The sequence below is a fragment of the Phaenicophaeus curvirostris genome, chromosome 3, assembly GCF_032191515.1.
Source record: "Phaenicophaeus curvirostris isolate KB17595 chromosome 3, BPBGC_Pcur_1.0, whole genome shotgun sequence".
NCBI lineage: Eukaryota > Metazoa > Chordata > Aves > Cuculiformes > Cuculidae > Phaenicophaeus > Phaenicophaeus curvirostris.
The window spans coordinates 62547098-62575027 of NC_091394.1; positions in this window are offsets into that span (position 1 = coordinate 62547098).

A 27930-nucleotide genomic window follows, 5' to 3' on the forward strand; every position below is an offset into this window, starting at 1 on the left:
TTAGGAAGATGAAATGTTTAATTGTGCCTTAATTTTGATAAAATTTATCTGTCACACATCCCGTAGTCAAGCAGTATGCTCACAAATCAATGTCATCAGGCTCAAGCAAGAACTGAAGCACCACACTCTTGTTCCTGACAGATTCATTTGAATATCAAACTGCTCTAGATGAGCTACCAGACTAGCAAAACAAGTAAAAACTTTCCCAATGAACACTGCTCCTGAGCTCCTGTGGCATATGTCTCGCCACCTATGTTAAAAGACACAGAGGTCAAAGCAAAAGGCAGGTGGCTGCCTTTCATCTCTTGTTTAACAAGTTCACTGGGCACATTAGCCTGCCTAAAAATTTTTAACAAAACAGAAGACTTATTGACTACTTAATCAAGGCTCAAGATCTGTGAGGCAATAGGGTTAGGCAGTGGTTTTCATTCTTTCCTTCCACCCTCTTTTATTTGTTTTCCTGCTGAAAAACCATGTGAGGCAATGCCAGCGTCCATTGTGTAGGCGAGAGGCAATCACTCACTTCCCTGCTGGCAGTACAGCAGTGCACATTACAGCAACCAGTCATGTGCAGATTATTACCACACATATGCATTATTATTTTTTTCTTTTTTCTTTTTTTACACTGGAGTCCACATGGTGTGTCAAAATGGTAGAGCACTGCCTCAATAATTCCCAGTTCCATTTTTGAAAAATGCTGGCTTGCTTTTACTACATCCAAATATAGGACCCATTTTGTTCTTGAATGGTTTTTTTTCTTTCTTTCTCTCTCTTTTTGAATCAGATCAACAAGAATGAAACTCAAGACAGGCCGGCTACTTTACCATGATGGTGGTTACGCTGGCCTCTGCTCAAAAATGCTTCTTGTTTTCAAAGAACCATTGTTGATATTGCCCATCTGTCCTACTGGAAGATACAGTGGTAGTATAACAGCACCTCAGCTCCAAGGACTGAACCCAGCAGTGCTGGATTAATGAACATAAGCCTTCCCCTGCCTGAGCAAAAAGACAGTGCCTGTAACTTCAGATGCTGTAGCTGACCCGGAAGCATTGACACATGGTGCAAACAGACTCAGGGAAGGAATTATAACTTTGATCTTCCTGTGGGTCACAGTGCAACAGAGCCTACACAGTCACCTTGGTGACATGAGTGAGAGCAGTTATTACCACCTTCTTCATCTGGGGCAAAGCCACACCAAGCCTCAGGTATGATGCTGTTCTGGAGTTGGAAGAGCTTACCACCATGTGTCTCTTGGGCCAAAGCTCCTGGTGGACATCTGGTTAATCTTTTGCATCTATTCAAGTATGGCTCTGTGTGTCCCAGCACTGAGCATGACCTCCAGTTTTGCTCTCCTAAATTAGACCCCATATATATCTGTAGACAGAAGATTACTGAAAAAGTGACAGCTTTGGTAGTATCTGCAATTCCAATAACCAATTCATAGAGACAAAACCTTTGAACTATATTCAGTCTGTTGTTAAGACAGGAGATACACTAGATTGCTTGCCAGTCTCATTTTCTCTACAAAACACTAAGATGTCCATCCTCGATCTTTTCAATCTGAGAGCAGGTTTTGGTAACCCTCCCAATGAACTACCTGCTGATTATATTGTCTCTGCAGTTTTTCTGCTGTTCCTACTCTAGGCCCAGATGATCCTCTGGAATGATTGATCAAAGACCTCAGCTGCAGTTGCCCCAGGGAACCCTGTTCTCCCTCTGTCTGCTCAGCCTTTACATGACCTTGATTTTGAAAATTCTAAATAGATGAGGGAGCAAAAAGTTAGCATCTCTACAATAGCAGTCTTAATTAACTTTATGAATATGCTTGTCTTGCTTGCAATAATGTTGCTGTTGCATTTCTGCTGTGAATATAAAGCATGTGTTCCTAATCTATGACCTCTCTGAGACTACCTCAGTCTTAAACTGAAGCATGCCTGTTATCTGAAATTAGTTACTTTACCTCCACTCTGGAGTTCTGTTATTCTTTTCCACAATCAGATGCTAGCACTAGCAAATGTTGAAGGATCACAGTCCTGGACTCTGTTTTCTTCAACAGTATCTCACAGAACAGTTTGATCTAACTTTCCATTACAATACTAGATAATCAACTTTGCAATCTAAGAACTAATGAAGTTCTTTGAAAATCACTTAGCTGCTCTGAACAGGCTAGTTGTCCGGGTTTATGCTGAATTGCCACATTTAGGGTTGCTCTTGAGCTTGTGTATTAGGACTGTTTACATCCAGTGGAAAGCTCACCCTTTTTTAATTTATATACACAGAGGATCTACAAAATCTTGTAAAAAATATCACGGGTGACAAAAAAGCATGAACCTGTCTGATAATGTTGTCTTCATAAAAAATCTTGCAATTCTGTCTGGAAAACCAACAATAATCAAGACATACAATCTAGCTAAACTCACCAGCTCCTTCTACCTTGAGCGAAAACATAAGTACAAAAAGCCTGATTTTGTACCTCTAACCTGTTAGGAAATTTTGACATAAACAAGAATGTACTAAAACAGTCCTTTGATATAAAAATCATTGAACAGATATGAAAGATGTTTAACAATGGAGAAAATTATGATCTCTACCATTCAGTCTTCTCTGATTTTGTTATTACTGTTTTGATACACACTCTGCACCCCATGACAGAGCATTTTTAACAAACATTAGTTTGTAGTAAACATGGGATCTTCAATTTTAAGCACTGGAACAGAAGACAGGAGATATTTCATCACTACTTGCATTTCATCAGCCTCTTCTGAAATGTTCCTGCACTCCTTAATTTCCTCATATATTTCACAGAAGTACTGAAGGCTGTAGCAAAAAGATTTCTTATCTTTTCTGAATAATTTTTCAGTTTTATTCAGTTTGGTTCCAGTTTTTAGATGTTAAAGAGATTACAGATTTTAACAGTGACTATGAGAGTGTTATCAGTCGGTAATCTGCCAAATCCCTCAGAAGTCTGTTCTAGCTAAAGTTCCTTATATAATTGTCTGGTTTACTTATCTACTTAGTTAATTAGCTGAATTCAGTGCCTTCTAGTAACATCTCAAGAGACAAAGTTTGCAATCAAAAGGTTTTTGTTTACTAACTTAGATTTCAAGATATTTGAGGTAGTCAAACATAAAGTTATAAATCCCTTCTAAGGTCATTAAACATACAGGTAACTATGCTATTATCATTAATGTTATCAGAACAGGACAGTGCTCCTTTTTCTTTTTTGACTTTGCTGGTTATTTCCCCCAGACAATCCACATTAGAGAGCTTTATGGGCTTTTCAACTCAGCACATAGAAATTCTGAAGTAACTTCATCCTAGAGTTTCTAGATGTAAATGATCTGTAGCTGGAATCTCAATGTAGCATGTTCACACACAAGCAGTAGTCTCAGCGCTTGCAACAAATGTTTTAATGTCTGAGGAGTGACAAAGACTTTTTATTACTTATTTATTTATATAAGAGAAGCTACTTGCACAGTTAATGAAAAATGAGTGCCTGCCACAGACAGCTCACAGCCTGGATTTCTGAAGAGACGGAACAGATGATGGAAAGAGACAAATAGTGTGGGTAAGTGAGGAAATCAAAAAATAAAAATGCTTTGCCGTGTGAAAAATAGACTACTCTCCCTCTGCTTAGTCATTGTCAACTGGCATTCTTCTGCTGACGCTCTGCTAAAACGTAATTGTAAAGATGAAGTTGCAGAAGCATTAGGTGGCTTCTGAATTTAGGCAGAAGCTTTTCCCCAAGCATAACAAGTGCTGATGAGAAGATGGCAATGATGTTCTTTGTTGAAATCTCTGTATTTTTGGAGGCAATATCAGCCCTTCCAACTCAATACTCTGTGATTATCCTTCCAAATCCCAAACAGTGAATTCCTTCTGATAGCTTTGAATTAAAAACAAGGTGTTCCTGTTACTACAATTTTGATCATTCCACAGTTCAAACAAAGACAGAATAGTTCTAACTATTCCTTCACACTAATCTAAGCCCAGTTTCTGGTTGCAAGGGAACACTCTGTGTGAAAAACATCAAATACAAATTTGAATAACTCACATTGCATGGAACTGGCTTGGGTTAATCTGTATCCATCAATATTGCTTGCACATTATGCCTCTTCCCTCTGTCTCTTCCTCCCAACTTTATACCTGAAAAAATATGAGAAAACTGTCATTCCCATGGGGTGCTCCTTTAAGGTCAATGAAGTGCCAGTGGACACAGCAAACTGTCTTAAATATCACTAGCTGAAGAAGTGCTGCAGGAGTACAAATTCTATGATGTTAAAAATCAGGGTTTACTTAGTTTTTGTGTTTCAAAAGAGGGGTAGCAAAATGATACCTTCTCCTCATTCCTCTTCAGATGCTACATGCAAATTAGTCATCAACAATGTAACAACATTGTGCAAACCTACATTTGACTTGGCAGCAACTGAACCAAAAAAAAGTCATTAGAATCCACCAAACAGGCTAAAGAAGTCAGACAAAGTCTGTAAATGAATGAATGAGAGGTCATAACTGTCACAGCCTATAGAATGATCTTGCTCCTGAACAGTGCATTGTCTTGCTAAAACACCAATGGAATGAAAAAAAACCCAACTTTGAATCTTTAAATTCTCACCTTTTGGGGATATTTTAACAAGTTTTTTGTAAGCTATCAGGAAGTCAGTATCAATCGGTTAGTAGAATAAGAACTAAAAAGTACAGGAATGACTGCAACGTGTAGAAAGTATGTTTTTTCTAAATTTATTTAGAAAGAAAAGAACATGCTGCTTGATAACATTCAGAGTAGTCATTTTACAATAGCTTTTTGCCTGTTATCCCTACCCGCATTCTTTTGTGATTGCTTTATACATGAGTACTTGTATTAAGATAACACCTAAATGAAACTAGTTATAATTATTATCTTTTTTTGGTCTATGATTTTTTTTGCTCATAATGCAATGTAAATAGAAAATCATGGACCCCTAAAGATGGAAAAGATGTGTCAAAGAATTTGCAGTTCAGCAAACAATTTTTATATATCAGCATACAGCATTTCATGTGCTGAACAAACCTGGTAAACATCAACTCTTTTGAGGAAAACCTTTAGAAAAGAAGGGTAAAATCTGTTGAATATATTTTCAACATAAACCATTCATCCATTTCTATTTAGGATTTATTTCTTAGCACCCTGGTTTAGAAGGATACAAGCCAATACTTGGTTGTAGTCCAACAACATCCCACATCCCCCAGGCAGATGATTTTACATTATAATGAATTAGTATATTTTAAAACAAAAGCCATACATGAATCTACAAAAACCTCTGCCAAACAAGAAGATGCCCTTACTCTTAAGGCAGCGTTTGGAGCCTAGGTCAGCAAGGTGCAGGGATCATTATTTTTAAGGAACATGCTTGAATTCCAGATTTTCTGGATTATCGGGACCTGGCACAACTCCAAATATCTGAAAGCTACATCCTCAGAAAAATGGGCTCCGCAGTACTGACAGCAGGAGCAAAGTCTTATCTCCAGCCTGCGTAACACAGCGTCCATCTGGACTGTGGCCACGGTGGTGAGTGACAGGGGCAAATGGAGGAGTGGACACAGCCGACGGGTCCCCACTTCAGTGAGTCAATGGTAGCGCACTTTGGCAGAAGAGGCTCTGCTGAGGCCAGCCAATATGACTCTGCAGTCATACAGGCTAAATACCATAACGCCACAAGCTGCCACACCGTCACCTGCACTGCTCTTCCATGGAAGCACATGCCTAAGCCGTGCCATGCTTTACCCTGGCTGCAGCAGGGGGGAGGCAGGGAGGTTGTCCTAGAAAAGGACAAAGAAAACTCAGACCTGTTGGACCGTTTGTTACTAGCTATAAATACTGAAAACAAGGAAGAAAGTGCGGACATCATGGAAGCTGCTCTGTGGTTTCAATAAAAGGGTATTCAATTCATGCTATATCTTAAGACAGGTTCAGTGTCTAAATTCTTAAACTGCCATGTCAACATGACATTCCCCTGTCCAACGGCGCACTAGGAGCTTGCACATATCTGCCATACGATCGTAGCATTGCTTTCAGGGAGCTCTGTTAGACCCATCATATTTGCAATAATTGGCTTTTGTTTGAGCTACTTGGACCAGAAAAAAACAAACCACCCTTCTCCTGCACTGACCCTGGGCGCCAGCCATATTGAAGAATGAAGGGTTGTTGGCCTGCGGTGCCAACATACTCCACCTTCACGGGGAGGCCGTGCCCCTCATGCTCCAGCAATGCCAGACGGCGCTTGGATGAGGCGGGCTGGGTCTGGCAGGTGGCAGCACAGGAGGTAGTAAGTGAGAGCAGCACAGCATAACTAGCTGTAGCGTAGCAGCAGAATAATATCTTCGCGTCCTCAAAACTGTAGGAGTATTTTTGACTTTGACTGCTTCCAGCACCTAACAAATATGAGATCATGGCTTCTGGCATAAAAAAGGGAAATTTGTAGCTGTGCTGGTACGACTGCCAGTGATGAGAGGGGGTGTCACCCACCCTGTCCCAACAGGTAGTCCATTTGTCTTCAAACCAGCATCAACTCCTCCTCTGCACCATACCCCCAAGCACCTGGTCTGCACCCATGAAAGCCAGCAGTTCCTACAAAAGGATCCTTCACTTGACAAATCCCCCTTTCTTTTGAACTGGGAAGAGCAGTGTGTTGTGCTACATCCTAGTTTGGTTTTGTTTGTCATTTTCTCTCTTTGCAGTAAATAACTCTTGATTCTTAAAATATGCTGCTTCTAAGGCACACAGCTCTGGAGAAGCAAAGGAGAAAAAATTGAAATGTGAGAGCAAAGGTAGCTGGGCTTATAAGCACTGGGCCCAAACACAGCTAGACAACTTTGCTATGCAATAAAAGTCTATGAATAATTTATTTCACTAGCTGAAATGAAGATTCGTTTCTAAAAAGCTGGTTTTGGTACCAAAAATAGAAAAACATTAGACTGAAAATGTCAGAGTGCAGCATTTTAGCAAAATCTTACTCAAAAATGTATACAACCCCCACCATTTTCCAATGTTGAGTATTTTGGCACCTAATATTTTAAAAAAATTTTAGTCTCTGCCAGCTAGTTTAAGGGAGAGCAAGTTAGAAGCAGGGGTTTACACTCTGGAGGATCTACCTGTCCCATTGGTAACCATGGCTGTGGCTCACAGGTGAGCATGCCAGAAGGTAGGATTAAGCAAATGGCTCTAAATTTCAGTGACACATATTGTTCTGTTGGATGCATGCCCAAAACCAAAGGAGAGAGAGTGTGTGTGTGTCTGTGTGTCTGTGTCTGTGTGTGAGTGTATGTATAAAAACTGTTACAAATTCATATCATTGTGCTGATACTTGCATTCTTTTGGGACACCAATAGAAAATAAGGTTTATTTGAATTCACTGCACTTATAGGGAGATTGTAGTAATGAACATGAGTTTTATGAATCCTCTAGACCAATTTGGCCTTTCATTTGGCTAAAGCACTTGGCCAACACAGTTTTGAGAAGCTGAGGTACAAGCAACATGGTCAGAAATGTACAGGTGCTGTAATAGCATGATGAATTAGATTGGGTATTAGGATAAATTTCTTTACTGAAAGAGTTATCAAGCATTGGAACAGGCTGTCCAAGGAAGTGATGTTGACACCATCCCTGGAAGTGTTCAAAAAATGTCTAGACTTGGCACTGCAGGACATGGTTTCGTAGTGGTGTTGTGCTAATGGTTGGACTTAATGAACTTTAAGATCTTTTCCAACCTTAGTAATTCTATGATTCTATCATTCTATGAACGAGATATCCTATTTTTATCAGGTAGCAGTGAAAGACATCAGCCAATAAGCGTCTGAGGGCATTTTTGGGTACTGTGGCTGAAACAAATGAGGGAATCTGAGAGGTCTATTGTTCTGTAATTTGGCCTGTAGAGCAAAGAGACAAAATGACATTGATTGAACCAGCTAATTTCTGTTTGTTTGTGGTGCAAAGAGCTCTCCCAGCAACAGAGTCTGGTTCAAGCAGAAGAGCCACAAGTATGTCAGTTAATGGCCATCGGGGAATTTGCTAGAAAACCAATACATGGCCCAGATGAGCTTGGTGCAAACAAATTTTGTTTTGTCCTAAAAAGCACTTGCAAAACAGAGAATTGCTATTGTTTTCAAGATTATGCTGCAGATTGTTTCTGTTTCCACTTTCAAGGCTCCACTGGTACCAGCTGTACTGATATTTGCCTTTGAGTTCAGGTTAGCAGCTACGTGATTCTTTCCTCTCACAGTATGTACTGAAACATTCAAGAAGAAAGCTTAAGGAAGTGCTTTGCACTTTGAGAAAACAATAAAGGGAAGAGAAGAAGGGTAAAGTAAATGACAGACAAAAACAATAAACCCAGCCATTTTTGAGAATGAACAAATAGTGAACAGAGCAGAAAAATTGTTTAAGGACTGCAGAAGTTAGAAAGATAGTGTGATGATCTGGGCACGGGTTTCTACACTTCTACATTATGCTTCTCTCTTCTGAATCTTTCTGCTGGTAAGAATTGTACATTATTACCAACTTCTGTGTTACCATGGAGAAAAGAGAGACACAAGGAGAGAATGAATGCAAAAAGGCAATGGTAGACAACAATTTATTTCAGGAACTAAAATTGGTGCTTCTAGGAAAGATGATATCTACCTTTGAAGGTACAATGGAATTATCCATAAAAAAGGTCTTTATTTTTAATGGAAAGTTGGCACTGATGAGTATTTTTAAAACATTACCATATCAGGAAGGGACTCCTGAAGAAATTCCTTGCATCTATGGCATTATGTAATTGTGGGTTTGGTCAAACTACATTTCTGTTCTGGGGAAAGACACTAAAAAGGCATACACGGATTCTCTGGGCTTTTCGTCTTTAAGATTTCTCAACTGAAATTTTTCCCTCCCTAAGTAAGAAGACACTGAGAATTTGCTGTTATTTTTAAATGTTATTTCTGCAAATGTAACCCCAGATCTGAAAAAATCAACTTATTTCTGGTTTGAGCAAAAGGCCTGAAAGGCTTATTCTGTCTTCATTTACCTGTCTGCAGTGCCACAGAATTCAGATAATGCTAAATGCAAGATGCAAGCAAAAATCCAATTTGCAATTTGCAATGATAACTGTTGTAGTACATAAGTGAGTGCAGAAAAGAAGAGGAATCAAAATTAATTCTTTTTTTTTTCTTAAATATCTATGACTGATCCAAAATAGACAAAGATTTGATGAAAAGGTACATTCTTGACCTACAATGAAAGCAAGATTAATGGTGCAGTGAGGTTATTAGGTCAAAAGTTTCTTTCCTTCCCCTGGGAATCATACATTTGTGGTCAGCATGTTTACAAATGTTACTAAGTACTTGTATTCAGCACTAATTCTGCACAAAAGGCATTTTCTTTTTAAATTATAGCATTAGGTATAACTATTTTATTGGGAAATAACTACTGTATATTTGAACAGAGCATTTTGCTAAGGTTGAGTTTGATGAGTGTACATCGATTACCATGCCACACACTGGAGCTGATAGATCTGGTCTGGTATTTGTTGAAGCACTACATTCATCGGATGATGAAGCCCTGCAATAAAGAGAAACTAATGGAAGCAATTAGGAAATAACACCTGTCGGTGGAAGACTGCAACCTCTACATTGACCATAGCCAGAAATTGCTCCCAATTGTTATTCACGACAATGGAAGGACTCTGGACTGTGAATGCACATAGTGATGGACTGCAATAAAATTTTCAAATGAGTTTTCACATTGTACAATAAAATTCTACGACTTTGTCAATCTGTGTTGACACAAACCATCACATGGCTAAACTATAAAGTGATGTAAGAAAGGTGATAATTGCTGTTGTTGGTGAAAAGTATCCTCGTACTTCTGAAAGTTGTGGGTCCAAATTTCCCATTGGTCACAAATGGGCCCAAGTCTTTTGGCTGCATCCTAATCTCTAGTGGAAGTTTAGCCTTATTAGGAAGGTTAAGTCAGCTGGTGTTCTCCGTTACATCCAGGACCGTAATATCAAAGTTCTTTGTAAGTCAGCCACAGCAGCAAAGCTCTGAGGAGAACACCTTTCTGCACTGCATGGCATTAGCCAGCAGATGACATAGAACTGCATGTTTTATTAGGAGGATATTTTACTTCTTACATGAGTTGTAGACAGAAAGTGCTCGTAAGAGGAGTAACTTTTGACTTTAAGTACCAGAAGGTTTGTTACAGATATTCAGGTAAAAGGATGTGCTTCTTTTCCAGTTCTCAGCTGTGAAATAAGTACCAGGCACACAGTTTAATTCCTCACTTTTTCCTGTGAAAAGAGGGAAGTAGAGAGGAGAATACGCCACAGCAGTGTTAGAGAGGGAGCATGGGGTGTGGGAGGAAAAGAAAAAGAGATACTAAGAGGAGTCTGGAGTGATATTAATGGACTCAGCACCCTGTAATATACATGAACCGTGGAAGATCACTGAATGGTAGATCTCTGTGTCCTCCAAATGACCATGGGGTGACAAAGGAGAGACTGGTAGGACTGGCACAAGATTTCTAGCAGAAATCTGAGAAACCAATCAAACTTTGCTTATGAAATAGTAATCACCAAAAGCTCATGGAAAAATAGTCTTCTTATTTTATGATTATTTGGAGTTTTTTTATCATTAGTCACTAAAATGTATATATTTCAATGGTTCTGGAGCAAACAGGCAATTCCCTTTCCTTTAAGCATACTTCTTTTCACTGTTGTAACTAAATGAGACTGCTTCATGCCTCAAAAAAAAGCCCAACCACATTATGAAGGTTTAACGAATAGACTTAATTTAGTTCTTTGATGATGAACTGATTCTCTTCAAAGGTCTGACATTCTGTTCTCCACAGATAGTAGAACTCTTTTCTGTTTGTTTTTTTTGGTGAAACTGTTTACATACAATGAGACAAAAATTTGTACACAGAAACCAATTAATTAAAAATTCATTAAAGAAATATAAATTGTAAGGGTAATTAATATTAAATTAGCACTATTTTTGCTTGAGTAGAATTTTGCAGCCATGATTTTAATGTGCTTTTTAGAAGGCAGGTAATTACAATTATAATTTATTCTCTCTGTTTTTTTCTCCACCTTGCCTTTTTTAAAAATTTTTCAGGAACCATGTAGAGAAGAAATTTCTGCAGATATGCTCACTGGTAGACTACTGGTGATGTAGGAAGCTCAGAAAGAGGTTTCAGAAAGTTCTGTCAATTATTTATTCAAAATCTAGTGGTAATATTTGGCAGAAATATGTTCCTTACTTCCAGTTTCACCCAGTCCAAACTACTTATGAAAGCTAATATCTGTCAGATAATTTTACAGATTTTATACACAGAAACACAACATTTTAGTGACTCCATCTGAAATTGTGTCTTAAATTCCCACTCTCATTCAACAGGAAAATAAACAGTTCCTTGGAATAAAAGTTTTCAATAATGAAGAATTCAAACTATAGGTTGACTGTAGGTTCTGTGGCATGAAAAAAGAAAAATGTGAGGGTTTTGTGAGTAATGGTGTTTCCTCTGCATCAGTTGCTTCTTGTAATGAACTAGGAAAGTGAGAAATACTAAGAGAAATTAACATGTTCCCCTTCTTCTCCAAATCTGGAAATTCATCACATATTTTGTGAGATGAGACAGTTGCACATGAGTCAGCACTGCATTCATCCAACAGAGAAGGCCACCCGTGTACAGCCTGGAGAACAGATATCTGCAGTGCACAGAGACAGCACATGGGCAACTGATACAAGTCACAGATTGTAATGAGATACCAGGAAACAAATATTCACTCAAGGTCAAACACTGGAACAAGATCCCCAAAGAAATTGTAGAACATCTGACCTTGGAGGTCCTCAGACTTGTTTGGGCAAGGTCCCTGATGCAAGTAGCCTTGTGTTCAACAGAGGATTGGAACAGATAGGCAGTCTGTTGAGTTAATTTCCTTCCTAAATCACTCTATGTCTTCTTATGATTTTACAGAGCTACCTTCCAAGTTGCTAGAAAGGAGAAAGCTCTACCCCTGCACATACAATAAAATTTCTTTTAATAAAATCAGTAATGTCACGCCTTCCTTCAGTCACTGTGAAACAAATGAAAATGGTGCTTAGAATGGAGTGATCTGCATATAACCTGTGATCATGTCCACAAAGTTACTGTAGTTAGGAGGAAGGTGAAGCCAAATGACTCACTGATAATGCTTGAAATAATAAGAGGACTAAATGCAAAGCAAGAAAAAAAATACGACCTCCTCTCTTTTCCAGAGTGTGAGGTCTGTCACACATTGTACACAGTCCCACAGTGACACTATGATGAGAACACACGTGTCATGATGGACACCTCTGGGATTCATATTTTTTATGGGAATGGTGCCTGATCACAGATAATGGCATTCATGTTTTATGACAATTTCACCAAATGGGCTGCTTTTACATTCTTTTTTTCTCTTTCTGTTTTCCTTTAGGGAAATTCTGCTCATCAGCAAAAAATCATGCAAAATAGATGGACCAATACAAGATTTTGGGCCCTGTTTTTTTCCTTCATCAATAAACATTTAACAGACTTTAACACCTTAGTATGCCTTTAAAATGCAAAACAACTGTTTATGTAATAGACGGGTTTCTTACCTGAGCCAGATGATGACTAATTGTTCCTCCTGGGATTGTTTCCAGCATAAGCCTTATTCTGAAACATATTTGCCTTTTGGCAGTCTGACTCCTTTGTCAGATAACGTGTGAATGATATTGTTCATGGATGGGGCTATTTGTCTGTAGATTGTTGAATGTCGTGTAAGAACTCTGGTCTTCTCTTTTTGGTTTGGATCTTTTTTGGCATATGCTAGGTTACAACTGAACAAAAATGAATACTTTCCACTTTGCAACCTCATTCACATTGATAAGCTTTTTGCTTTCAGAGTAAACTTGTAAAATGTAGCAACTCTCAGCTTGTTCTGCAGAGGTTGATCTGCACAGGTACAAAGTGCGAGGTGGGATGTCTGGCCAGCAAGCGTGGCACAATGTAGCACTCCAAGAAGTTATTTATAGTAAAATTATTTGCAATTTGCTATATGCACAGAGGTCTTCCTGCATAAAAACTTCAAGAATGGCCTCACCAGGTACTTGAGGAAACAGTTGAAGCACTGAGATTTGATTTTCATCACATTTATCTTAGCATTTAGAAGCATATGTATGTAGCATGCTGATCAGTATAGGCATTATTTTTAAACTCTTTAGTATTCAAGACAATACTTATCAAACTTTTCTTTTAACTTCCTGCTGATGAAAGGGAGTTGATCAGATATAAGAAGAGACAGAAAGATGGGCAGAGGGAATATGCAGAAAAACTCAGAAGAAAATATATTTCTTAATTATGGAAAAATTAATTAAGCCACTAGCCCAAAAGAATAAAGAAATCTGGCAATGCCACAGCAAAGTAGCACCACAGATGTGTACTAGGAATCAAAATCAAAGATTGTTTGGATGTGCAGTGGAAAATAAGATGTTTTATCAAAGTAACAAGACTACAGTATATGCCTGTGAGTATCTTGAGTTCAACATACAAATTCATACTGCAATATCTTTTTGCATTTAAGTGTCATCTGTTCCTACACTGCTTTTCTGAATTTACCTTTCATGTATATAACCAGGAATTATCTGAAAGCACCTCACAGTGCTGATACATCCTACTAAGTTCCTGATCAGAAAGTATTTACCAGGAGATGGATTAATCTCATCTGAGCATTATCCACATCTAAGCCATCTCTCTAGTAATCGGAGAAAATCCATCTTTTCCAGGGTATGTTTCATCTGGTCTGTAGGTCAAGTACTTTAGAATGAGATGGACCTTTATAAGGTATGAGTTATCTAATCTGCTTCTGTTAGGGTAGGATTCCCCTCCTGGAGTTATCTAGCTCTCTTCAATGACTTCAGATGAAATCCACATGACTATTTGAGATTAGATGCCTGACTTTCAGGTAACTGAAGTATCTGCATGTGTTAGTAAATATCCACTAAATATTATTCCAAGAGAACTGTCATCCTAGGAGTTGTAGCCAATCCAATTCCTGCCCCCAGAAAAAAACTCAGTAGATACTTAATGTAGGGTTATTAGCATAATAAAAATGTTACAACTGAGCAAAGTAACATAAAGACAGAAATAATATAAGTTTTGCCAGGAATCATATCCAAGGTTTGCATTACTCTCTCAGTTCCCTAATGCATGGGGCCCTCTCCAATATGTCTCCTGTCCCAGTTGCCACCCACAGCAATGACTGGCAGGCAGCAATGGCTCCATATGGCCTTTTCATTTCATATTGTAATTTCTGGCATGTGTCACACTAATTTTTGGCCCACCAGAAAGGCGTGGCTGTGCTGGTATACAGCAGTAGGGCAGGAAGAGCTCACTTTTGTGCATATTGAAAGAGACATTCATTCTGGTCACAGTCACACTGGGTATCCGTGGTTGAGCAGGCTTTGTCAAGAGCCTTAGATCCACCTGCTCCAGTGTCCCATTCACTGTCTTAAAAGGAGAAAAGTAAATTATTAGCAGTAGCAGTTCCACTGCATTCTAGATTTACCCCTGCGATAGCCAGGTATCAAGTAATTACTCAGGTTTTAAAAATTACTCAAAATACTTCCTTTTGTTTAATTTAGCTGACACATTCGGGTTGAATTAAGAATAACTTTTAGCATGTAGTAGAATAAAACTTTTATGGGGCATGGGAAAAAATTGATACCAGAAATTGACAAACAAAGGAATGTATGGAGAATAACCATGCACATAGCAAATTCTCAGTCTGCAGTTTGTCTGGAAATAAAGAACTACTGCTGAGAAGTCAAGGTCATTTCCAGTGTGTTAACCTCAAAGCATCAGGACAGGATCATCCTTTTAGTCTGGTAAATATGGAAAATTGACATAAGTGTGTGGGTAATTAAAACATTGGTTGCCCCACTGGTCATTCCTAACTCAGTTATCATCAAAAATCTCACTAATCATAAGTCAGGGATGAATCTGTGCATGTGCTGTACATGTGGCTTTCTGCATATGTCTGCACATCATTTCACAGGAAACTATTTCACACTACACCAGCTTGGTGAGTAGCTGTTGTTCACACTCACCAAGAAATAAGTACATGTGAGAATAATACCTTTACAACTTTGAAATGTCCTTAGACAGACTTTTAATCTCCAGGCCATCAACCTGCTGTGAACTCTCCTCCTGACTTTTCACACTTACAGAGAACAAGAGTCAAGCAACACACCATAAGGCAATATGAAACGACAGAAAAATTCTAGAAAGTGCAAAGTTAACTGTAAATAAAAATACATTGGCTTTTAAAAATATGGGACTGCTTCATCATATATTTAAGCATAAGTATACATACACCGATGTAAATTTAATTACTAAATTAGATTGCAATGCTCAAAATGCAAGATGATACTGATGCATTCTAACAATACTTTTCAGTTGCATCTCCTTGGTGTCTGCTCCATATGTCATGGCTGGCACAAAAATGCCAGTAGTTAAAACACCTGTGTTTTCACAGATTTCCTACTAATGTTAAGATTAACCTCTGAAGGCCTTTTCATTCAGTCTGCTGCTATTATTTGTATATTGAATGCAGCATATATCTCACTTAGCAAGAACATAGCACAACAAAGTCCTTGACCTCAGGATCTTTCAGCTGAAGGCCTTGATATGGTGCTAGAATAAATCTTGATATCAACACCAATTGATCATTTTTAGAGATGAAAATAAAAGGAGAAAAACACAGGCAACACCTATTTACTTGCCTCTTTTTAAAGAGGGACTATACAAAAAGGAAGGGCAGATCATGTTGAGCAAGGTAATGAGTATCTAATGAAAATAGACTATAACAATTACAGATCCTCAGTCCTGGTTTATCCTTCTCTGGTTTCATCATTTGCTTGGTGAGGGAATAATCCACCGGTTCATGATATGGAGAACTGTTCACTAGCAGGTGAAAAACAACAATGTGAGTTAAAGATGGATTTGAAAGAACAGGAATGTGATGGTTGGCACAGAGGAAGCTGAAGGTTGTTTCAAGGACATGGGAAGGTTCACACAAAAGATCATAAGAAAACTGTTTGGATGTAGAAATTAAATAGAAGACACATCATTAACAATAGACTAGGAACAGGAGAGAGAAGACTCCAATAATTTTGACATGAAGAATCCTAGTCTTGCAAAAGACAAGATTTTCAAATGAAAAGCAAGAAACCTGAAGTCATCATCAGTGATTTATGGTCGTCAGAAAATTGGGAGAAGAGGAAAGGGAAATGGGGAGCAGAATGTTGCGATATCAAACAAAAACCTGAGGCAACAGAAGGGTTTTGTTGAGTTAATTACTGAAAAAAAATCACTGAAAAATAGTTAGGTAGCTAGAAAAGCAGATTTACTTTAAGAAAGTGATTTGTGGGAGGTGGGTAGGCATGTGTGAACATGTCAGGTTAGCTTAAAACCTAAATTTCTGTCTATGAATACAGATATTTACAAACTTCCTTATTCTTCTGTGAGGAGTGTTCGCTGTTCCTTAGTTTGCTACAAAGGTTCTAATCCTTGGTCCGAAGATCCTTGATCCTTAGTATCTCCGGTTTCACAAAACCTGAGGGGTAACTTCATTCCCTTTAGCAAGTTAACATCAGTTTTCCAGCTGAATGTTTCACGTTGAGTTTACTTACAGAAGATATCATAGAGTTGAAAATGCTATTACTGACAAAGGTTAGCCAGGTAGAATTTTCTTTTTCTGGACAGTACTAAATATCCCAGATTCTTCGGATTCCTCATTTTCTTTTCCTCTAAAACTGCGTCATAACACAGGCTGTATCCTGAAGAAGCACTTCTCCCTAGATATTGCAGAAGTATATTATTTTCTAAACAACTCAGTTTACCCGACCTTCTCTCTAGACTGGATCTCTCCTTCCTTGTCACTGTTGCCAGTTGAATACTTCTTATCTGGATACCAGAGGAAATGGACGGTATAACTCCGCACACAGTGCACTGATGGGGCAGCCCATCCAATTTGGTTTTAAGAAGTCAAAAAGGCAGTTGTTCTCACTGGGTTATGGATATTTGTGCAGAATGACATTTGGTAGGATGGGTTTGGTTTACTTTACACAGTCACAAAAATTTCACCCTATAACTGCCTGCAACAAAATGTCACCTCACCTTAAAGAACAATGAAGACAGTCAACACTGAACTTCACAAGCAGGCTGCCTGACAATCTTGCTCCATCAATACATGTTAGAGAATCGTCATCCAAACAAACCAGACAGGCTGTCTCTTTTGACATCTGCTCCTGTTTCAGCACATGAATTATCTTCTTGGCTTATCCCATTTTCAGCTGCTTTAGCACGTATGCTATCTCATAATTTACCTATTTCAATAATTTATCTACCTTTTCAAGTGTACATGTAAGTAACGGAATACATAGTGTAGAAAGAATAGCCAGAGAAAATACATCAACCTTTCCTGACAAATATGTAAAAAGGGAGCACAGAGAATTGTGGGTTGACATGTAATTCTTAAAAAATTGTGAATATACGAAGCTGTAAGATTACTGTCTTTATTATCATTGCCTTACTAATGAGAACCCCACCTCCCAGTTCCCTGCACCTGTCTTCTTTTGGCATCTTTCTTTAAATTAAGTAGTAAGGATTCTGAGCAAGGAGAGCATCTCTCTACCCATTTCCATAGTTCCAGGAAATGGAATTTCAGTGTATTGGTGGCTTTTTTGTTCTACAATATTATGGACAGTAATAATTACCTTCCTCCTCCAATGCTAGCACTTCTGTTCACTTACTGAGTCTTTTAAAGCATCATTTAGGTATTTTGTGTGCATGTAACTACCATGATACATTTATGTTTCCTCTTAAGGAAAGTGAGGTACTTCTTCATGACCATCATCAATATAACAACTAGGGAGGTACTGTGAATCACATAATCTAGGCTATTAGATGAAAAGAAAGTCTTAAATGTCTTTAATAAAGTGATTGATAGACTTTCACCATGAAGGAAAAACACAGAGCTGGATAAGCATATCTTGGCTAAGACAAGCAGAGAATCTGATATTTGCAGACAGCTCAGCCAAATCAATCATAATAAGATTGAGAGGAACAGAAAGATTCCCATAAAGTTACAGAGGTAACGCTTTTGCATACTAAGTAACATTTCATGGAAGCAGAATGATAGATTTTTAGGGCATTATTTGCCTCAGAAGTAAGGAATATTTGTGCAAGATACAGATGAAAAAAGTTTAGATATTCCTTTAAATTATCATTAAAAAAAAGGTGTACAATATACAAAACAATGACAGTTTTTCTCTCGTGAAAAAGAACCAAGAACTTTGGTGCAGAGTAGGGTGGGTTCTGCAGGGTTAGTTTGCTCAATGGGCATTAGCAGCTCCCTGTATTCATGAAGTATCAAACCTATGCTAATGGAGCAGAGGAGGCACCTGAAAGAGCCAGATCAGGTGTGGAGGCTAAAGTACAAATGTTGATGGCATCCTAACTTAGAAGTTTGCATTTTTAGCACAAAACATTACTCCTCAAAAAAGGTACTGACATATCAAGTTACCCCTAGTAACTAGATAACACAAAAAGGGCTGTTAATAAAACCAAGGGTTTGCCCATACCAAAAAGGTTCTCAACCATTTTGCAAATATTCCTCAAAATGAAGTTAATAGATCAGCAAAGGTAGCGAACTGGTGAGTTTCTACTTCAGCATACATTAACATTTTGCAAAGGGAAAATGTTACAAATGTGTAATTGCAGGCGGCAGTCCTCATCAATAGCCTTGCCAAAAGAGTGACCCAGCTGGCACATGTTATCAAGACTGCCCCTTACTATACAGCAAAAAAACTTCGCTTCACATTTAATGACACTCAGTCAGCTGACTGATAGGTTGCCATCATTTTTCACTAATACATCCACACAGTTTTATTATTCCATAGGGCACTAAAGTTTGTAAAATACTAACAGCTGCAAAATTTCTCCTTGGTTCTTTCCAGACAACAAAGTTTGCCTTATTTCTTATTATCCTTGAAGTAGTTCTTCAGGAGCTAGGGTACCAGCACCACAACTATTTTTGGCCACTAACCACTTTGATATGAAATTAAACTTTCACGACTGGATTAATAATGAAAAGTTCAGAAGATGCTTTGAAAAGAAAATCCAGGAAGAACCAATGTCTTCATCTACGTTTACAATGAAATAAAATATATGTAGCAAAATTACTTTCATTTATGCACACATTACTCTCACAGTCATCACAGACTTAGAGGTGAAAATGAAGTTACCACAAACTTTTCTGCTTTAGTAGCTGTATATTCCATCAAATATAATTAATTCAGCAAAAATTTCAACTGCCTACTAGACACCATGCAGATATAAAAACAGAAAGTGCGTCCAATGAAGTCACTGAAAATTTAAGTCCTTGTGATGAAACTTCTATTTTATAGAAAATTATGGTTTAGGATATTTTTCCTCTGATTGGAACAATAAAATAATTTCTATACTAAAAATTTAGTAACACTGTCAGATTTTAAATGTAACCAATGACCAGTTGGATATTGGTCTCTATTCCATGAGAGCTGATACAAATTATATAAGAGATGTGGTTGGTTTGGTGGATGAAGAAGCCAAACACTAAATTTAAATAAAGAATGGTTTAAAATAGTCTGCTTCCCAGAAAACAAATGAATGTTTATAGCACTAATTTTCCTGTTTCTAACCTTTTCTTCCATCTCAATACTTTTTAACTTCAAAACCCAACATCTACCACTGCCCAGAGATCATCTTCCCACCATTGAGAAGAGGACAGAGAGCATTAAGCCTGAAAGGTTGAGCTGAGTTGGCAGACAATATGGTTTTCTACACCCCAAACCACAGTAATCTCCACAACCTGTATGAAAGACTCAGCAGACTCTGACTGCAGAATGCATGAAAGAAAGGGCCTTGAATAATGCCTTCTAGAAGAGGCCAAAGATGTCTAGGAAGAAGGATTATTTAGTAGTGAAGTATGAAATGTTCCTAGGACAAACAAAGATTCAAGTGCCCACAAAATCACATTTGCATGGAGGAATGAACCAAAGTCACAAGTGGACCTGGCTTAGACCAAAAGCAAGGATGTGAGTTCAAGTCCGTCTGTATGAGTTGGGATTACCATAAGGTCTTCTCTAGTTCCCAATGCTCACAATGCCTGCAAACGCCTCAGTAGCGCTGTTACTGAGAGGAATACCATGATCTTCTTTATGAATAGGAAAGGGTGACATGGTTTCTGAGACATAATACAGGTAGTTATCTTAGTTTTTAGTCCTAAGACTCTCTCTATTTAAAATTAAGCCCTTAAAATGTGAAGTGGTGCATTTTTTTTCCCAGAAATTATTTGTGTCTAATTTCTTGATTTGTTTTTTTCCTCCCCTTGTTTATGGGGAGATTAGGCAAACAGGCCAATGCACCAGAGATAACACCAGTATAGAATCAAATTTCTAAAGAAAGTCACACAAAGGCAGCAGAATAAAAGCACCATAGGAATAAGGAGTCATGTACCTTGTATGCAGTACTTCTGCTTTCTCAACAGAGCATTTCGTACCCAAACTCACAAGTGTGGGCTATTATGTTCCAGATAACTTCCAATACAGAGCACAAGTGACTGTTTAATGGGTTCCCATAGGTTCAGCATTGCTGCTGTATAAGATAATGCCTAATAATTCATTAACATCTGCTATTTCTATTGATATCCACCTCTTAATTCTCTTATTACCAAGAGATTTGTATTCTTGCAATTGCAGAGCAAGATCAGTTCATTGAACTAGCCTGGAACAAACCCCAAAGATAAAATACTCCTCTTATTTTCTTTTTTCTCCTCCTCTACAAGACAGTTAATCAGCTGAGTATTCTTCACACTCCTTTATTATTATTTTTCCCCTGCAAGGACATAATTCCGTCCAACACTAAGCACGCCTTATAGCGTGAAATAGGATCACAACCAGAGCTACATGAGGTTCAGGGTTACAATGGAAGTATTAAAGCAAAGCATTCGATTTTAGCTCCCTGTGTTTTAGAAGGAGGGTGACATTGTCAGATGAGGATTTCACATTAATGGGAAGCTATTTCATTAGACGTACAGATAGCACATTATTCCACCACTGAGCCAGAATGCAACAGGGAATCCATTCTGCCCTCACAGAGAGGAGTACAAATAATATGAGCTCCAGTGGAGTAGTACTGGTGCACAAGCTCTTCTGAAATCAGAATGAAGCCAGCCTTTCATCAATACCTGTGGGTTTATCCCATCGGATGTAAATATTTCTCCTGGTTCACATTAGCACATAACCTGCAAATGATCTAATACAGAGGAGCTCATTATTGTCTAGGGTTGCTTGCCTACTGCCGTTCCTTAAACTTCTAGCCTGCTTTCCTGGCACTCAGTACATCTTGAAGTCTATATTTAGCACTCAATCACATATGGGTAAAGGTTTTTAAAGTCAAAAACTCTTTTCCTTTCTTCCTGTAAGCCAGGACATAGATACTTGATCTGCTCTGTAAGTTGAGAGTTTTCACCATGCAGCTATAAATGATGCAGAGCACTCAGTCTGCATAAAAACTAGCAAAGGAATTCTCTTCCACTGATCATTTTTACAAATTACAACAGTCTGTTTCCACGAGGCACAGTATATTTACTTATTTCTAGTTGGTGGTCTCTTGAGGCCAGTGTACATGCAGCAGTGTTAGCCCATGAGTCCAATGGCAAACTGGATTTCCTCCCTTGGACATTACAAAGTGTCATTTTTTTCTAACATTTAATTCGATGGCAATATTTAAAATTGAAAAATCACAATGTCAGGCCTGTTACAGGTTTTCATGTAGCTCCAAAAAGGAAACAAGGAGCAAGAACAATCAAATGTGTGGAGATATATACAGGTATATATATTCTGATTTTATTTTTTTTTTTAATACTATAGCTAAATACAATGCTGCTGTCCTTAGTGTGACTTGGAAGCCAGCCTACCAGCTCTGATGAATTTTATGTATTTAGTTGCTATTTCCCTCTTATATCACTGAATACCTCTTTAATTTTTTCATTCCTCCCAAGATAAATCTCTGTTTAGAGAACTCTATAGTCAATCTTTACATAAAATGAAAGTTTACTTATCTAAATCCAAAATCACCATTTTCAGCACCTTTTCATATCCTAGTGATTTTTTTACCTGTTAAACAACAAATTTAATGTATTTATGATTTTCATTTTGATACTAACAAAGAACATTATCAATATGAATCTAGGAACATGATATAACAGAGGAAAAGGGTACAGATTGATAGAAGTTGTCATTCTTTACACCAAAATTCTGCCTTAGGAGGGTTAATTATTCTACTGCATGTGACATGTAGTGTTACAATGAAAGTGCCTTGGTACTAGAAAATTAGAGAACTGTACATAACTCTAGCAAACAGAATGAATAATTGAAATCCAGTGCTTTTATGCTTCACTGAAAAAAAACAATATTTCATGGCACATAAAGTTATTCAGCTTATTTGCATTAAGGTTGAATGATCACCACTGACCAAAACAGAAGCAGTGATGATACCTTGATGTTAAGTGGTGAAGAACATTCATAAATATTCTTAGGAAGCAAGATGTACCTGCATTTAATCAGTACTTATTAGAATTTTATTCCCTATAGTTATTCAACAGGATCTGCGGTATAAAAACATAATTATAAAAATCAGATTTGAGCTCATTTGACAACAGAAGGGTTTTATGGTGACCTATCTCCAAATGTTCCTATTTGTAATTAAATGCAGCGATCAGCAGTAAGGATTTTGAAGCTGTTTTAGTAGTTCCGCTATTCTGCTTAACATGTGGCACCCGTAATAATTAAAATGATACTAACACATGCACAATTTTATGGCCCTTATGGTGCAACCCATTATGCCAAATAAGGGCCTCTGTTTTCACAGCATACTGCACATGGTCTCATTACACCCACTTTTCTTTTCCTGTCTTCACACTAACAACTGTTAAAGTGAATCAACACACGAAACGTACTATAACAGCTTAGTGTTTATGATATGTGTGCTGTTAGTCAGTGAACAGGAAAATCTAAACATTTACTGTTTATGTAAAGAATAGCGTTAGTGTTAGCGAATTGCTTGGGTCTGCTTACTTTATTATCTAGATCACAAACATAATGACGGGTGTCAATGTTACCTATATTTTTCCTTTGCTTTGCTCTCCCGTGTAGATGTCTATAAGACTTAGAGGAACTTCACATTTGTAGTTCTTGAAATGTTTTCTGTTAAGTAGCTTCCCTTTTCTGCATTAAAGCAGGGGAAAAATATTTCTATGTAAACACCCATCAAAAAAATTATTTCTATAAATTTTCTTTCCCTCTTCAACCCATTGTGCTTGGACCAGTTTAGATTATCCAAGTCGTTAGAATGCTACGTAATTTTCCTGCAGCATCTCAGGAAATTTTACAAGAAACTGGTAATTTTAGATTAGTGCTTTTTTATCATGAATAATTTTGCAATTACACAGCTACTCAAAGACCTCCCACACTCGTTTTACAGTCATCAGTTCAGAATGGCTTTCACTCTCTTGGTCTGGGATCGATTCCAAAGGAAGTCCCATAGGTGGGACACCAATGGATTGGACTAAATCTATCCTTTGCATTTCATATTATAGCTTTGCGTGAACATTAGTTGAAAGTTCATATAAAGAGTAACAACCTGTCTTTTCATCGCCCCCTCACCTTTTCCCCTATGGACTGTCACTTAATTGTAACAGTTTCAGGAATTTGATATGTTATCAGTGGGAAGGGGAAACTAAAGCCCCTAAATGTGCATGGCAGAACAACTCCATTGATTTCAAAAATGTAAAGTGAAAATCATCATAAAATTACTGCAGTCATGGGCTGCAGTCATGATGAAAATAGAGAAATTAACCAGAAAATACTGAAGTGTGTAAATATATAGGGGCCATATACATATTTAAGTGCAGCTTTTCCAAAAGTACCTCTGGAACCATGATTTTGAACAGCAGTAGCAGCAAAATGGAGTAAAAGCCAGCACCGGACTACTTTCACTGTTGTCTTCATGCACACTGTTGAGGGATACTATGCAGAAAACTTGCAGTTTTGGTCTCTGAATATTCAGGAGGAGGACGTGACAGGAGGGGATGTGAGGGAGAGGACCGAGGCAAAGAAGGACGAGATCTGTAATGTAATATAACAACTTCTCCTTGGCTTGTTCTGAAACAACCTTGCTTAAAAAAACACAACAAAAAAAAGCACCCAAATCACTGATATTAAAAAAAGACTACGAAAAAAATTCACCTGATAATTATCTTCTGTCTGAACTTGAGGAAAGTTGAGTTCCATGATCCCTTTTCCTTTGATTAAAATGAATGTTTGTGATCAGCATTACTATTTACTACCCCATGATCAAAAACAAATAACCCACTTTGTTTGTTTCTTACTGCAAATGAATTAAATTAGACGCCATTAGGAGCACTAGCTGTTTATATCCTTGTTTCAGCAGTGGTAGTATTTGAAGTTTCCTGCGGTAAGTTCATTACTCGTATTTTGTCCAGAATTAGTGAAGCGTGCTGAAAATTGCTAATGACAGATGTTTCTCCACTCTGTCACACTTCTTGTATCATTTGATTTGGAAAGCAACATACGGTGTTCTGCTCTATCAGTATGTCACAGACTGTCTGTAAACAGCTGGTCATAACTCAGTTCAGTGAAAACCATTACTTTCCAATGAAGTGCTGGACACCCTCCAAATTGCATTTTGGCATGGCCTGAGCTGCATAATGCACAAAGTTCTTCTGTTCTGAGGTTACCTAAGGAATGATTTTTCTGTCCCTTCCACTTGTTTATTGTGTTTCAGGAAACAAAATATCTTTTAAAATTATTAGATGAGGTAAGAATGGCACAGGAAATAAAGATGCTTTTCCTTCTCTCAGGAAACCACGAAAGCTGCGACTGGTGCTGTGCTAAAAGAAATAAAAATTAAACCCTACCTCACCATTTCTGTTTGTGCCTCAGGTTGAATGGGGTGTATTATCGGGGTCAGGGCACACGAGATGATGACAGATTGAAATGTCTCCTATCAAATAGTTGTGGCATTCTAACATTGCTATGACTATAGGGCTATTCCACAGCTCCTAATCACAATGAATCCTATTAAAAATATCTCCCTGCGGTTTATGTGTTGGTCAGATGCAAAGAAATCCATTTCACTTATGCATGTGAAGCACAAAATACAGAGGATGGATTTAATGCCATGCACATGGGGATAAAAGGTACAAATTGCTGTTTCTCTCTTACTGCTTTGGTGTTATTATTATATAAAATGTTATTGGCGTATATTTAATTGAATATGTATCATGTATTTCATGAATACCAGTATCTGCTCCTGTGACATAAAGAGTATAGCATAAGTACAAAGGATTTAGACAGCATCTTTTAATAACTGTATTTAATTGTCAATGATTGTCACTAGTATTATATTTAAAAGAAATCTTTGCTTAGCTGCTCTTGGTTTAGAATGTGACAGTAGAAAAAGGCATCAAAGCCACCAGTAACCCCTGGGGACTTGTGCAGTGCTTGTATATTACCAAGTGAAGAGTATCTTTCCAACAAAAATAAAAGGCTGATTTAAAAGATTTAAGTTTAGGGCAATAGAAAAAACATTTGCAATCAATAATCATGATACCCAAAGATCCCAGTGGAAACAGGTAGAGAGAGGTCTGATTAAAGATACCCAAGCATTCCTGCATCCTGTACCAAGGTTAGAGTCAGAAAGGTTTAAGGAAAAAACAGCATTACAAAATAAAGTTAGATTTTCCAACATTTGATGAGATAACATTCTAGTCTATCAGCAGATGCTATCAAAAGTTGTCCTTGAAGAGGAAGTTGCTGATAAAAAAAAGAGCTCTCATGCAGAGAAGTAAATTTTCCAGAGTACTAAGGCATTGATAACAAAAATTACATCTCACTGTCTCTTTTCTTTCTCTGAAATGCATGAATCTATAGGAATAGCAAGCTCATTACATTAGGTAAATTTAGAATTTTTTTTTTACATGTTGAACACTGATGAACAGATGGCCTTTAATGAGATATAGTCTTACAGAAAGTGTTCAGCTGAGTTTTGTTTAAGAGAATGCAGCTTCTCTTTTGGTGTAGGACTTCTACTGAACTTGGCATATAAGCCTGCTTAGAGTATCTCAAGGAATCTACAATGAGAAAAAAGAAAGTTACGGAAGTCTCTAGCCCATTTTTATACCTATACTACATTATTTCTGCAGAGGAACCATGTAAAATATTTCACAAGCCAGTACAAAAAAAAGGCTCTTGCCCTTAAGAATTTATTATCACAAAAAAATAAGCAGCATAGGAAGAAAAAATGTCATACAGCAACAACACAAAAACCAGAGCAGTTGGATTTTGCCATGTGTTAGTGCAATGACTTCTGCATAAGCTACTGGCATTCACTGACGTAAAGAAAAAGTTCTTTAATTATTATTTAATTGAACTCAGTTAGTAGACAGGGAAATTTAAATTGTTGAAATTTAAAAAACCATTCCCTTGTCAATAAGTGGGTACCTGTTGTTCATCATTACACACACTGCCAATAACAGGATTATTCACTCCTACAGTTTTTACCCTATAAGAAAATGTCAGGGGTTTTTCATTTGGCTTGGTATCCCATCCCACACAATAGGTCAGACATATCCTTGAGCTTATGTTATAAGTTATAACTTATAAGTTATATTATATCATGAAATCTAATTAAGCAACTTCACTTACTTTTACAGCTATTTTCCTGTTAATATTGTGACTGTGCCCTCTGGCCCAAGCAAACTGCTGTAACATTTGTAATCCAAAACTGTTGAAATTCAAGATCATCTCCTCCATCAAAAATAATTAGTCATATAGTTTTATGAAGTTTTCACCAATCTTGAGCTTTGGACAAAATATTTTGTTGTATTTTTTGAACTGCAATGAGCTTATTTCAGCACAGAAATTCAGTTTTATCAATAGAAAAAGGCTCAGCATTCCCAAAATTTGAGAAGATACTACAAACTCTTTCCTATACTCAGCCCCCCCGCGCATGCCAGGCAGAAGCATTAATTCATTCAGTGGTAATAAGTAACAGTTTATCACAACAGACTTACCTGTTTGTGCAAAGAAATCAAAACTGAGCATGGACACCCAACCAAAGGTCTCTTTCCACTTTACCAAACCATCCTCTAGTCTGTCCACTTAAGTCCTTGGATTTCTGATGTTCACCCACTTATTTAACCCTATGGGATCAATCGTGTTCTCTGAGGGTGCTGAAGAGATATCATTCAACAGCAGTAAATGAAAAAGAATCTGCCAGACAGTTAAACCATTGCCTGAGATCTCAGCAACTCTCCCTTGCATGCTACCACCTAGCTTGACTAAAATAACCTCCAATGCTACAGTATCACTCAGTCTCCATAAGTTTTGATCTAACTAGGCTGAACACATTTAGGTAGCCAGTACTATACATTACTGGGCTGAGTTTCAAGTTCTTTGTTCACCATATGGAGGCAATCATAACAAGACACAAAAGCATGCAGAGTAAGGGGGGGGCTGTCTCATATCTCCAATAAAATTTTGCCAAAGTGTGTCAATCTCAGCACAAGTTGCAAAGACACATAAAAAGGAAACATATTCATGAGTGCACCACAACAAGGCAAAGCTCGGATGATGTTGATACCAAAACAGAGGTCTTTGTTGGGTCTGTTGATCAAAGCAAGATTCTATAACAGATTGGCTTTGTGAAAATGGAAATAACCAGTCAAAGTAAATTTCAAAATAGACACTGGAGCTACATACATTATCATCATTCTAAGCACATGC